The following is a 14524-nucleotide window of genomic DNA, read 5'->3' as shown; positions in this document are numbered from 1 at the left end:
GGGAGAAAGCAGGATTAGGCAACTGAGTTGGATGATCATCCATGATCGTGATGAATGGTGGAGCAGGCTCGAAGTGCCAAAAGGCCTCCTCGTCCTCCTATCTTCAATGTATCTATGTGTTCACTCGTCAGCCCCTCCCACAAGTATTCCCCATCACCACTGACACACCAACGTTCCGCAATCAACATTACTCCACCGGCATTTGCCCTTTTACATTCCCCAATCAACATTGCCCCTCCATTATTCCCCCATCATCATTTATGCATCAGTATTCCCCATCAATATTACCCCATGATCATTCCCCATCAACCTTCATTCACCAACATTCACCCATCAACATTTACCGATCAACCTTCCCCAAGTCAACCTTCCCCATGTCAACCGTCCCCACGTCAACCTTCTCTATGTCAACCTTCCGCATGTCAACCTTCCCCACGTCAATGTTCCCCATGTCAACCTTCCCCACGTCAACCTTTGCCAAATCAACCTTCCCTGTCAGCCAATCAACGTTCATTTATCAACCTTCCTCCATCAACCTTCACCTGTCAACCTTCCCCTTCAACCATAGAACCATAGAATCCCTATGGTGCGGAAGGAGGCCATTCAACCCATCGAGTCTACACTAACACTCTGAAAGAGCACCCTACTAGGCCCACTCCCACCCTATCCCCGTAACCCCACCTAATCTGCATATCCCTGGACACTAAGGGGCAATTTTTGCAAGTCCAATCCACATCATCTGCAAATTTTTGGACTGTGGGAGGAAACTGGAGCTGCCAGAGGAAACCCACGCAGACATGGGGAGAAAGTGCAAAGTCCTATCGGGCAGCACGGTAGCATGGTGGTTAGCATAAATGCTTCACAGCTCCAGGGTCCCAGGTTCGATTCCCGGCTGGGTCACTGTCTGTGCGGAGTCTGCACGTCCTCCCCGTGTGTGCGTGGGGTTCCTCCGGGTGCTCCGGTTTCCTCCCACAGTCCAAAGATGTGCAGGTTAGGTGGATTGGCCATGCTAAATTGCCCGTAGTGTCCTAAAAAGTAAGGTTGGGGGGGGTTGTTGGGTTACGGGTATAGGGTGGATACGTGGGTTTGAGTAGGGTGGTCATGGCTCGGCACAACATTGAGGGCCGAAGGGCCTGTTCTGTGCTGTACTGTTCTATGTTCTACGTTCTATGTTCCACACAGACAGTCACTAAAGACTGGAATTGAACCAGCTACCTGCGCTGTGAGGCAGCAGTGCCAACCTTCCCAAGTCAACCTTCCCCTGCCAATCTTCACCTGTCAACCTTCCCGTCAACGTTCCCCCATCAATGTTCTCCCATCAATGTTCCCCCTTCAATGTTTACCCTTCAAGGTTCACCCATGATCATTCCTGCATCAATCTTCACTCATCAACCTTCACTCATCGACATTCATCCTTCAACATTCACCCATCAATATTTAACCACTAGCATTCTCCCATCACCATTGATCCACCAGCATTCCCTATTTGGCAAATTCCACCGCCCCGCCCCTCCACCCGCTAACTGGTAAGATTTTGCCCCTAAACCTGGAACCTAGTCCAATTTTGAAAAAACTGTGAGGCGTAGTCTTGCGGCAGGACTTCCGTTTTTGCAGTTAGGAATAGTTAGATTGAAAGATAATGCAATAACCAAGCACGGCAGCCCTCAGAAGAGACTGGGTACATCACTTCCTATTTGTTCATGTGTTACTAAGGAGCAATATAAGATTGACTGATGGAAGTGGGTCCACTTTGACTATTGCTCTCCATATTTATGTGCTGTCTGGGTCAGTTCACTTTTGAAGCATCAGGGATGCAGTCATGGTGGCACATGTTAAAGGACACAAACTTTAGGTAATTTAGGTAATTTAGGTACTAGTATTACACCCCTGAGTGAGACTAATTAGATTTGAGTTATCAGGGCGTACAGATACACTTTTAACACAAGTCACCTGGATCTTTGCCAAGGGCTCAGCACTGCAGTACTCTGAAGAATATCTGAGGTCAATCAGAATTTTGTAACAAGAGTTCTCACTATGGTTCTGTGTGTAGTTGTATCTCTTTTGCCAGCCTCACATTTATTGTCTGTATCAGGGATCGCATTACCACACAATCACATGTGGCCATTTCAACTTCAATATCAGAGATAAATCAAAAAAAGTCAGTGTTTTTCATAAAGTCCAATAATAATAATAATAATATTTTTATTGTCACAAGTAGACTTAAGTGAACACTGTAAGTAAGTTACTGTGAAAAGCCCCTGGTTGCCATGTTCGGGCGCCTGTTCGGGTACACAGAGGGAGAATTCAGAATTCTCAGCTGGTACGGGAATTGAATCAGCGCTACGGTCCTTATTCCACATCACAAACCAGCTGTCTAGCCCACTGAGCTAAGCCAGCCCTATAAGTCTATTGCATGTCATGTAAAATGACTGACGCTATTCAATATATTCTGTGCCCACTGCAATCTAGGTACCAGCTTCATGATCTTTGTTTGAATAACAATCTCAATGTGTTTCCCAAACGTTTCCATTGTGTCACCCAATTTTAATGTCTCAGGGTCGATGTTACCTTGGGTGGGTTGGGGGGTTTGCCGCTAAAACAACGGCTCTGCTCGACAGCTAAAGCTACCTGCCCTGCTCCGTGCAAAGTCTGAGGTATTAAAGTGGGGTCAAAAGTTAAAGCTAAATTTTAGTTAAAGCACTCCTCTGTGGAGTGCTGGGATCATTTCAATGTGGTGGGAATTGTTTGAACTGCGGGGCAGTGCTGGGACCTTTTTTGTTCATAGTATATATAAATGAATTGGAGGAATGTGTAGCTGGTCTGATTAGTGAGTTTGTGGACGACACAAAGTTTGGTGGAGTTGCAGATAGTGAAGAGGATTGTCAGAGGATACAGCTGGGTATAGATCAGTAAGGGCATCATGGTGGCTAAATGGTTAGCACTGGTGCCTCACGTCACTGAGATCCCAGGTTTGATCCTGACCCTGGGTCACTGTCCATGTGGAGTTTGCGCATTCTCCCCATGTTTGCATGGGTTTCACCCCCACAACCCAAAAACCATATGCAGGGTTGGTGGATTGGCCACGCTAATTGCCTCTTAATTGGAAAACAATGACCTAACCCGGGTCCTCAGCACAGTGAGGTGGCAATGCTAACCACTGCGTTACCACATCACTCCTTTAAGAGGCATCTTGACGAATATATGAATAGGATGGGAATAGAGGTATATGGACCCCAGAATTGCAGAAAGCTTTAGTTTAGACAGGCATCATGATCGGCGCAGGCCTGGAGGGTGGAAGGGCCTGTTCCTGTGCTGTACTGTTATTTGTTCTTCGCAGGTTAAAAATAAAGGTAAACCTCTTCCTTTTCACAGGCTTTCCTTGAAGCAGCAATCAAGCCTCAATGATCTGTCTTTTAGGTCATGCCCGTCACTAGAAAAAATGCAAGGATTTGAAGGGGCCTTGCAGCTGCCAAAAATCAGCATGAGCTCCATGGCATCTATTGCTGCCTGGGAGCTAATGATCCAAAGTTCTTGTAAAACAAAACCACGAGACCCAGAGAGATACCCTGATTGATCTCCCTGTGGGACATGTGGAATATGAGCTGCCCCATTAGTGGGCAGAGACCCACCCAGCTGGGGCTCATAAGAACCCATTATAAAGGCCGCCCGGACAGGGACTGGCATGTTGGTTGTCCCAATGGGACTGTACTCTCTAAATATATTTGCTGCCACAGGCAGAATTTTGTTGCTGTAAATAAATCGGCGTTCACCTTACCACTCAGGTTCCAGTCTTAATACTGGCAACAAGATAAAAGAAACTTTAACTCTGATTCTGGACATCTCTGACACTCTGTGATATTGCCGTGCAGCAACGGGTTGGACTGACTTTTAAATATGCTGCCCTTCAGGAAATTGGAGGCCTTCAACGCAGGCCTCGAAGATTGGTCTCATTACGCAGAGCATATTAGGTATTTTCTCAGGCCAATGGCATCACTGGAGAGGACCAACAGAAGGTAATCCTCTTGACTGCCTGCAGGGCCCCAACCTTCGGCATTATAAATAGCCTCATGTACCCAGTTACTCCGGATTCAAAATCTTTGACAAATTGTAAGAGTTTGTATCTAATCATTATGACTCGAAATCAGCTATAGTCATGCAACTTGATATAATTTTGACTCAGCTGTGTGGACGCTGGAGGAGTCAGATACGGATTTCATGACTCGACACTGAAGACTGGCTGAGTATTGTGAGTTTCAGCCATCCATTTCTGAAATGATGAGGGATCGACTGATGTGCGGAATGAATAAAAAAAATTTAAAAGATATTTATTAAAGATTTTATAATAAATTTTATAACAAAACTAACATCAGAAACAGCGGATGTAACATAGAACAATGTAAAAAAAAACACAGTCAACCATATGCACCTTATCCACAAAATAAAGGAAGAATAACACCCACAAACCCCCTCCCTCGGCCACCTAAGCTCCCTCCGCCTTAGCAACTGACAGTGATTAATTCCTTAAAATAGGCAATGAATAGCTGCCATCTCAGGTAGAACCCCTCAACTGACCTCCTTGACATTCTCCAGATACAAGAATTCCAATAGGTCACCTAACCATACCGAGACGCTGGGGGGAGTAGGAGACCTCCACCCCAGCAGAACATGCCTCTGGGCAATCAACGAGCCGAAGGCAAGGGCATCTGCCTTCACCCCGTTTACAGCACTGGCGAGTCTGACATCCCAAAAATGACCACCAAAACACAAGGCTCCAGATCTATATTCAGAATTGCTGACATGCTGCTAAAGAAGGTGACCCAAAGGCTTTCAAGTTTGGGACACGACCAGAACATCTGTTTATGGTTGCCAGCCCCCTGGCACAGCGCTTGCACCTGTCCTCTTCCCCCGGGAAGAAGCTGCTCATATTAGCCTCGGTCAAGAGAGCCCGATGCACTACCTTCATCTGGATCAGGCCGAGCCATGTTCACGAAGACTTCCACACTTTATCATCCACCATAGTCCCAACCCCGCCTCCCACTTCATTTTCAGCTCTCCCACCAGAACCAATTCCTCCAACAGGATCCGCCCATAGATGCCAAGCATGCTGCCTTCCTCCGACCCCACTAGAGAAAAGATCCTCTCCATCAGAGACAGCGGCGGTGCCATGGGAAAAGTCGGGAAGGCCCTTCACACAAAATTCTGGATCTGGAGGTACCTGAACGAGTTTGATCCTGGAAGTCCAAACTTCACCGATGGTTCCTCCAAGCTGGCAAACCATCCCACCACAAAGAATTCCCAAATTTCTCAAGCCCCTTCCCTCCACATACCCCAAATGTGGCATTCTGACTGAATGGCTCAAATAAATGATTAACACAAATAGAGGCCAACCTCAATATGGATCCAAGCTTAAAGTGCTGCCTAAATTGTCTCACATCCTTAGAGTGAGCACAACCATCGGGTTCAAAGAGCACCGTGCCGGAGAAAAGCAGCATCCCAGATTGGATCCCCTATACGACCTCGCCCCATCTGTCTCCATATGGAATCCGGATCAATGCACCACCCCAGCACTTTCTCAACATTGGCTGCCTAATAATAAAAAAGCAAATTGGGCAACGCTCGGCCCTAGGCCCCCTGACTTTCTGTCCCTTTGAAGAACTGTCCTGCAGATTCTCGGGGTCCTGCATGCTCATATAAAGGATGATATCAACCTATTAACCTAAACAATTTATAGAGAAAATTGAAAGACTTTGAAAAAGAAACAAAAACCTTGGGAGAATATTCATTTTAATAGATTGGACCCCCCCCGTCCCCTTCCCCGACAATTGCCGACCCTTCACAAAGCCTGTATGATCCTCCACTATTATCCCAGGGAAACAGGGCTCCAACATGAATGACAGCACCTTAGCCAGTATCTTGGCATCAACATTCAATAGCAAGATAGGCCGTTATGACCCACAGTCCATGGGGTCCTCATCCTTCTCCAACAGAAGAGAAATAGAAGCCTGCAAAAGTGTAGTGGGCAAAGACCCCTCTGGGTCAAGGAATCATTAAACATGTCCACCAGCAACGGGACTGACTGGCGCCTCCCACCCTCCCACCAGGAGCTCCGAAGTATAGAGACCCTTGTAGAAAGCCTCACATCAGCGTTGCCGTTATCTGGGGTGGAAACCAAACTGCCTTCCAAATCCCTGACTTGAATGATCCCTGGGAAGCCGCCTGCCACCTTACCTGATGGGCTATAAGATGACTGGTCTTCTTCCCATACTCATTAAAAAAAAACCTTGAATGTCTCAGCTGGCTCACCATCTTGCCCGTGGACAACAGATCGAACTGCATCAGCATCTTCTTACTGCTCGCCAGGCGGGGTCACATGATTACCTGCAGTCCATCTCCAGAATAGCATCCACCAACCTCTTCCACTCCACCTTTACACCCCTATACATATGCGCCTTATATGATATTATCTCGACTTCCGGTTGCGGCTATGCAGAGCTAAGTCGCACGTTCGGCAGCTCCCGCTTGGAACAGACTTTTGGGCTCTTTTCAGGGCCCCCAACGGCATGTTTTCGACATTTCCCGATGTGGGAAGGAGACTGCAACATTCCCCTGACAGTGTATGGCTTGGACCAGGAGCGGGGCGACTAAAAAAGTGGTGGTGAAGCCAAAGAAAGTGCGAGGGAAGAAAAGCAAGATGGCAGCGGGCGGAGACCAGGCAGCATGGATGCGGTGGGTGCAGGTGCAGCAGGAGGTTATCCAGCGCTGCCCAGGTTATTCAGGGAGCTCAAAGCGGACCTGCTGGAGCCGATGAAGGCTTCTATTGATAAGCTGCTGGAGGCCCAGGCGGCCCAGGGGGTGGCGATCCACGAGGTCCGGCAAAAGATCTCAGATAACGAGGATGAGGGGCTCCACAAGAAATGGCAGGAACTGTTCGAGGAGATGGAAAATCGGTCACGGCGGAAGAATTTGCGGATCCTGGGCCTCCCGGAGGGGCTGGAGGGAGGAGGTGGTGAGGTCGGACATGGGGGCCTATGTGGTCACCATGTTAAACTCACTGATGGGAGCAGGGTCCTTCCAGGGGCCCCTGGAGCTGGAAGTGGCCCATAGAGTGCTGGCGAGGAGGCCCAAGGCTAACGAGCCACCGCGGGCGGTGCTGGTGCGGTTTCATCGGTTCGCTGATTGGGAGTGGGTACTCAGGTGAGCCAAGAAAGAAAGGAGCAGCAGGTGGGAGAATGCGGAGGTTCGAATATATCAGGACTGGAGCGCGGAGGTGGCGAAGAAGAGGGCCGGGTACAACCGGGCAAAGGCGGTGCTGCACAGGAAGGGGGTGAAGTTTGGCATCCATGCTGCAGCCGGCGCGTCACCTACAAGGACCGGCACCATTATTTTGAGTCCTCGGAGGAGGCGTGGGCCTTTGTTCAAGCCGAGAAGCTGGACATAAACTGAGGGTCGGGATGGGGGTCATGTGTGGGGATGGTTGGGGATTGTTGTGGTTGTGTTACATTTTGAGGGAGGGTTCTTTGTTCTTGTTTATTTTTGGTTCGGTGTGGGTGGTTAGGGTGGGTTGGCCACTGTTTTGGTTGGGTTTGGCGGGTGGGCTCTTGCAGGGGGGCAAATTAACGGAGTTGGGGGTGGATGGCCGGTAGGGGGGATGGGGCCCCACGGGGGAGGGTGAGGCCCGAGTCGGGGGTGAGGGGACTGGGCCTGTAAAAAGAGCTGCGCCAGAGGAGGCGGGGCCGGGCAGGTGGAAAGATTTTTCCCGCGCTTGGGATGGCAGGGGGAGGCGGAGAGCCTGCTGGTGGGTAATGGAGGGGGAGGGGAAGTCCCACAATGGGAGGAGTCGAAGGAGAGGCGGGAGTGGCCGGGGTCAGCAGGACTTGCGGGGGTGCAATGGGGGGAGCAATGCAGCTAGGAGTGGTCCTAGGAGTGTACGCCCCGAACTGGGACGATGCGGGTTTTATGCGGCGCATGTTGGGTCGGATCCCGGACTTGGAAGTGGGGGGCCTAATAATGGGGGGGGGGACTTTATCACGGTGTTGGATCCGACAGTGGATTGCACCAGGTCTAGGACGGGTAGGAGGCCGGCGGCGGCTAAAGTGCTGAGAGGGTTTATGGACCAGATGGGAGGGGTGGACCCTTGGAGATTTGCAAGGCCGAGGGCTTGGGAATTTTTGTTCTTCTCGCACGTTCATAAGGCCTATTCCTGGATCGACATATTTGTTATGAACAGGGCGCTGATTACGAGAGTAGAGGATACCGAGTACTCAACGATAGCCATTTCGGATCACGCCCCGCATTGGGTAGACTTAGAGCTGGGAGAGGAGAGGGACCAGTGCCTGTCGTGACGCTTGGAGGCGGGGCTGTTGGCGGACGAGGAGGTGAGCGAGCAGGTCCGAGGAAGCATAGAAAGATACCTGGAGGCCAACGATAACGGGGTGGTCTGAGTGAGGATGGTCTGGGAGACGCTGAAGGCGGTGGTTAGGGGGGAGCTGATCTCCATTAGGGCCCACAAGGAGAGGAGAGAACAGAGGGAGAGGGAGAGGCTGGTGGGGGAGATGGTGGGGGTAGACAGGAGGTACGCGGAGGTGCCGGAGGAGGGACTGTTGAGGGAGAGGCGTAGCCTCCAGGCCGAATTCGATCTGTTGACCACTAGGAAGGCGGAGGCGCAGTGGAGGAAGGCCCAGGGGGCGATTTACGAATATGGGGAATAGGCAAGCCGGATGCTGGCGCATCAGCTTCGGAAGCGGGACGCAACAAGGGAGATTGGGAGAGTTAAGGATAGGAGAGGGAGTGTGGTGCGGAGTGTGGTTGGCATCAATGGGGTCTTCAGGGACTTTTATGAGGAACTGTATCGGTCCGAGCCCCCACTGGAAGAGGGAGGGATGGGCCGCTTTCTGGACCAACTGAGGTTCCCGAAGGTGGAGGAGGGACTGGTGGTGGGATTAGGGGCCCCGATTGGGCTGGAGGAGCTGGCCAAAGGGATAGGGAGCATGCAGGCGGGGAAGGAACTGGGGCCGGATGGTTTCCTGGTCGGATTTTACAAAACATATGTGGACCTGTTGGGCCCGCTGCTGTTTAGGACCTTCAATGAGGCAAGGGAGGGGGGAGGGGCTTTGCTCCCGATGATGTCCCGGGCGAGCACTGATCTCCTTGATCCTGAAGCGGGACAAGGATCCCCTGCAGTGTGGGTCTTACAGGCCGATTTCGTTGTTAAATGTAGATGCCAAGGTGCATCTAGGGATGGGGGGGGGGGGGGGGGGGGCTGGCGCTGCCCAACCTCTGTGGGTACTACTGGGCCGCTAATGTGGCGATGGTGCACAAGTGGGTGATGGAGTGGAAGGGGCGGCATGGAAGAGGCTGGAGACAGCGTCTTGTGAGGGTACGAGTCTGGAGGCGCTGGCAACGCTGACGCTCCCTCCAACGAGGTATAGCACGAGCCTGGTGGTGGCGGCTACCCTCAAAATTTGAGGGCAATGGAGGCGGCACAGGGGGGAGGTGGGGGCCTCAGTCATCCAGCGGATGCTATTTATGTCCAGACCTTCAGAGATGGTTCTTTTTGGCTCCTGGGAATTGTGTTTGAGAAACACATTGAGCATCTTAAGAGATGAGAGTCCGCCTCAGAGGGCGCCCGACGAGGGACAACGATATCTCCACCATCTCCTGGACCACTCCTTAGCCAAGGTGTGCAACTCGCTGTGGTCCAAAGCCCGGACCGTCAAGATGGTGATGACTCTGGCTCGGAGATGGACACCGAAGCATCCGCACTCACAGACAACGTCGTGTTCGGGGCTAAACCTCCAGAGATCATCTCGGAAAAGACGGTCTACAAACCACCAAACACAACCCGACCCAGACTCTCTGCTGGCAGAAGCACCACTGTGTGCAAAGCGCCGTAGAAGGCCTCCTCAGTTTGTGGAAGAGGGGGAACTTTCAGACTGGGGGAGGTGTAATAACTCCCATGAGGCCCACAGGGATACCCTGATTGATCTCCCCATGGGACTCAAGGAATATGATCTTCACCACTAGTGGGTGGAGGCTCGCCCAGCTGGGGCTCATCAGAGTTTAGAATAAAGGCCGGACCAGACAGGGACCAGCAAGTTGGTTAACCCAATGGGATTGTATTCTGCCAGTAGAAAAGTAAAGTCGCCATAGTCCCAGATGACCATTGGCTGCTTTCCCCTTTGAGGAGGAGAGCTGACTGGTGGTGATTTAACCTGAGGGTCACCACACCTCAGGTGAGGGACAAGGTTGAGAAGGTGGGGCCTTCATGCATGACTTCAGCTAGTACAGGAATTGAACCCATGCTGTTGGCCTTGCTCTGCATCACAAACTAGCTGTCCAGCCAACTGAGCTAAACCACCCCCCCTCTGTAAATATATTTGCTGCCACAGGCAGACTTTCTTTGACCTTAAATAAATCGGCGTTCACCTTGCCACCTTCCTGGGTTTCCATAGTTCCATCTAGCAACCCCACTGGGGGTCGTGATCGTGACATTCTTGGCTGAACTGCATGGCTGAAGCCCGTTCCCTATATGTCTCCTGCCTAAAAGAGCTCCACCTATTGGAGTGATTCCCCACTTGAGTCCCCGTTGGTCATGCAGGCCATGTGATCCTTATTCTGTTGGGTTACCCTTAAAGGGACAATCACCATATCCATCCCCCTTTAACTCCTTTATATAATCTTGAATGATTTTATTTCTTCTGTTAATTTCTCTTTGCCAAGCTTCCCTTCTTCCAACTCTTATTCTCTCGATTCAATTCTTCACTGGACTTGCTCTTATTTTCTAGGTTTTTTTTCAAGGCGTTAGTTTATTCCACATTGTTTCATTACTTTCTCCTTCTTATATTCATTTTGCAAAGTTTTGAAACTTTTTTCAAGTTTGACGACAGTCATTTGATTCGTTTTTTAAATATCTTCTTGAGAGCTGTAATTCTTTTGCTGACTCTTGATTACGTTCAATAGTTTTGAAGTCTTTAAATTTTGCTTTTCTTCTGAGGGAAATCCATCATGTTCTTACTGGATGTATACATTTCACAAATGGAACCTTAATTTCTATTTGTCTTACCTTCAGCCAGACCATTTTGGCTTCACTCTTTCCCCCGTCTGTCTCCGATGAAGTGTTGACTAGTTTCCATTCTGCAATTCTCTCATTTTCCTTTCTGTGCGGTGTTTTGTTGCCCTCCTTTCTGAGGTCTTTCATCACCCCTATTCTGGAGTCTTTTGTTGCCTTCTTTCTGAGGTCTTTGTTGCCTCTTCTTTGAGGTCTTTGTTGCCTCCTCTGTTGTCTTCCTATGCCTCTTCCTTTGAGTATTCATTACTTCCTGAGTTTTTCTGTTGCCTCTTCCTTGACATCTTCATTGCTTATGGAACTTGTTTGAGAGTTATCCCCTATCTGGGGTCTTCTCTAATTTTCCTGTCCATAACACGGTAACACGGTAGCATGGTGGTTAGCATAAATGCTTCACAGCTCCAGGGTCCCAGGTTTGATTCCCGGCTGGGTCACTGTCTGTGCGGAGTCTGCACGTCCTCCCCGTGTGTGCGTGGGTTTCCTCCGGGTGCTCCGGTTTCCTCCCACAGTCCAAAGATGTGTGGGTTAGGTGGATTGGCCAGGCTAAATTGCCCGTAGTGTCCTAAAAAAAAGTAAGGTTGGGGGGGGGGGGTTGTTGGGTTACGGGTATAGGGTGGATACGTGGGTTTGAGTAGGGTGATCATGGCTCGGCACAACATCGAGGGCCGAAGGGCCTGTTCTATAACCATTGTTCCTTCTTATAGTTGCCGCTTTAAGTGCAATGCTACTTTAAATGTATTCTTTCTTTAAGGATATTGTTGTTTCAAGACTGTGTAATAATTTTTTCACCCCACACATAGGCTGTAGTTACTTGGATACAGTTGACTTCCTGTTGCAGACGAATTTTGCAACAAATATATTAATTCAGGTACAGAGTGTTCTGAGCTGTTTCTTTTTTTTACTCTGCAGCATTGCTTCTTAATTTTAACTGGAAAAATTATTTGCCTTTTATTCAAATTCCTTTTTCCTTTCAATTTGAAGCCACTGCTCTTTGAACTGCCAGCTCCACATGGCCACCTTCTCTTGTTTTTTTCACTCTCTACGCTTCTTTTTTAAACCTCTGACTCTGCTGGCTAATGTTACAGGTTTGTTTTTCGACATCTGCCTTGAGTATCTTTAAGGCTCTTCCGGACCACACCTAGTCTACAATGTGAGTGGAGCTACGTTCCTGCATTTCGCTCATCCGTCTTGAGGATTCTGGGGTCTTGCCGTGTCCTCTCTATTGCTCACCCACCTTGTCACTGTTCATCTTTTCAGGTTCTATATTACTCAGGTAAGGACTATATCTCAATATCTCAAATATCTCAATTTCGCCCAAAGTGGGGCATTCTGGTGAGTATTTGTTTTTTTCCCAGACTTCCATTAAAACATACTCACAGTGTTGGGGCAGAGACAGGGTCATGATAATTCATCCTCGTCACCAGATGTAAAGATAAACTTTCACAGACTTCATTAATGAACACAAAAGGCGCGATCGAATGGTCTCATCGCGCCCGACTCGGTAACGCAACGAGGCCGTTAAATCTCGCGAGACGTCTTGTGCGATTTGTAACGCTAGCAACCCCTCATGAATTCTCACGACAGGTTATGATCTAGATTTTACCCTCGCTGGATGAGATTCAGATTACCATATTTAAGTGAACCATTAGGCTCATTTAAATATGTTAGTGCCCAATTCTTCCAAGGTCCAGAAACGAAGGGCCACGCCTGAGAGACCCCGCCATGGTGCCATTTAGGTCTGGTCAACATAAACGTGGACCAGGCATAGTGGCACCTATGGGGGTCTCCATGGCCAACAGATGCCTTCAGGTGGTCAGGCTCTTGGCAGGGTGGTACCCTGGCACTCAGGCTGCCACTCAGACATCTTGAGACTGCCACCCAGGCACCCTGGCAAAGATGAGTGTAGCCAGTGGCTTTTCAGCATAGGTAGACTTACAATGAAACACACTGTGCCTAGGCACAGAACCCAGACAATGAGCCTGATAACTCTGCATTTGCTGATAGGCTCAACAAATACAAATGAGCAGGCGATGCAGAGCGACGTCAGACTGATTGGTCATGTCCGCTTAGAGCATAAAATCACTGCTGAACATTGAGGTGACTAGGTGGGAGAGAGGCAGCAGTCAAGATGAAAACCTCCTGTTTAACTTTACTGTGAATTGGCAAAAAAAGCCATTATGGAGGGAGGTAGTGATCCAACCAGTCAGACGGGATTTGAAAGCAAGCCATTGTCGAGCAGAGCAGGGGCAACTTGACCACCAGGCCAGAACGTAGAAGGGCACAGCAGGCCAAAACCACGCAGACAAGCCAGCAGCGAGATGAGGTCGTCAAGGTAAGGTGTGAGGCGCCACCAGGGTTGGGCGAATTGGTGAAAAAGGCCACGAGGAAGATAGGTGGTGAGCCAATACGCGGGTCGGGACTTGGAAACAAGCCATCGTCGAGGGGAGCAGTGGCAAAACCTACGAAGACTTCATCATTATAATGGCAGAGCGACTCCGAAACCAATTCACTAATGATGTCTTTTTAAAAAAAATTAGATTACCCAATTATTTTTTAAAAATTAATGGGTAATTTATCGTGGCCAATTCACCTACCCTGCACATTTTTTGGGTTGTGGGGGTGAGACCCACACAGACACGGGAGAATGTGCAAACGCCACACGGACAGTGACCCGGGGCCGGGATCGAACCCGGGTCCTCTGCGTCCTGAGGCAGCAGTGCTAATCACTGCACCACTGTGCCGCCCTAACTAATGAAGTCAAAGATACCAAATACTATTCCATAACAGTTGATTCAACAGCAGAGTCATGTGGACCAGTTTTTAGATATGCGACCAGCGATGGTGAAGTTGTAGAGTGATATCTTTGTTTTGTCCAGCTGCAGCCCTACACTTTTGAATGTCTGGAAACTATTTTGGAAATCATTGCAAATTTAGGTTTAGACATCAAAAGTTGTTGTGGGCAGAGCTTTGATAATGCCTCAAATACGTCAGAAAAATATACAGGTCTAAAAGCAAGACTGAACAATGCAAGTCCCTATACGTTATTCATCCCATGTTCCAGTCACTCCTTGAATTTAATGTGCAACTCTGCAGCTGAATCCTGTGAGGGAGCTGTGCATTTTGTTGATTTTATTTTAAAGGTGCATGTCTTTTATTTATTTCCACACATCACGCTTGGAGCAGACAAATGGAAAACACTTGACGGTCAAAGAAATTTGTGACACCAGGTGGTCCGCTCGCGCAGACACTGTTTAGCCTTTGAGAATTAAATTTGCTGATATAAAGGAAACTTTATGAGACATAGCCGCATCAAATTCAGAAAAAACACATGTGCGTGCTGAAACAAAATCCTTGGCAGAGAAGCTTGAAAAGTATAAAAGAAAATTACTGCGGTTTCTGGATTCTGAAACCAAAGAGAAAATGCTGTTGCTCAAAGTTGACAAAGGGTCATCTGGACTC

The sequence above is a fragment of the Scyliorhinus canicula genome, chromosome 19 (genome assembly GCF_902713615.1).
Source record: "Scyliorhinus canicula chromosome 19, sScyCan1.1, whole genome shotgun sequence".
NCBI classification, from domain to species: domain Eukaryota; kingdom Metazoa; phylum Chordata; class Chondrichthyes; order Carcharhiniformes; family Scyliorhinidae; genus Scyliorhinus; species Scyliorhinus canicula.
This window is presented reverse-complemented; position numbering follows the sequence as displayed.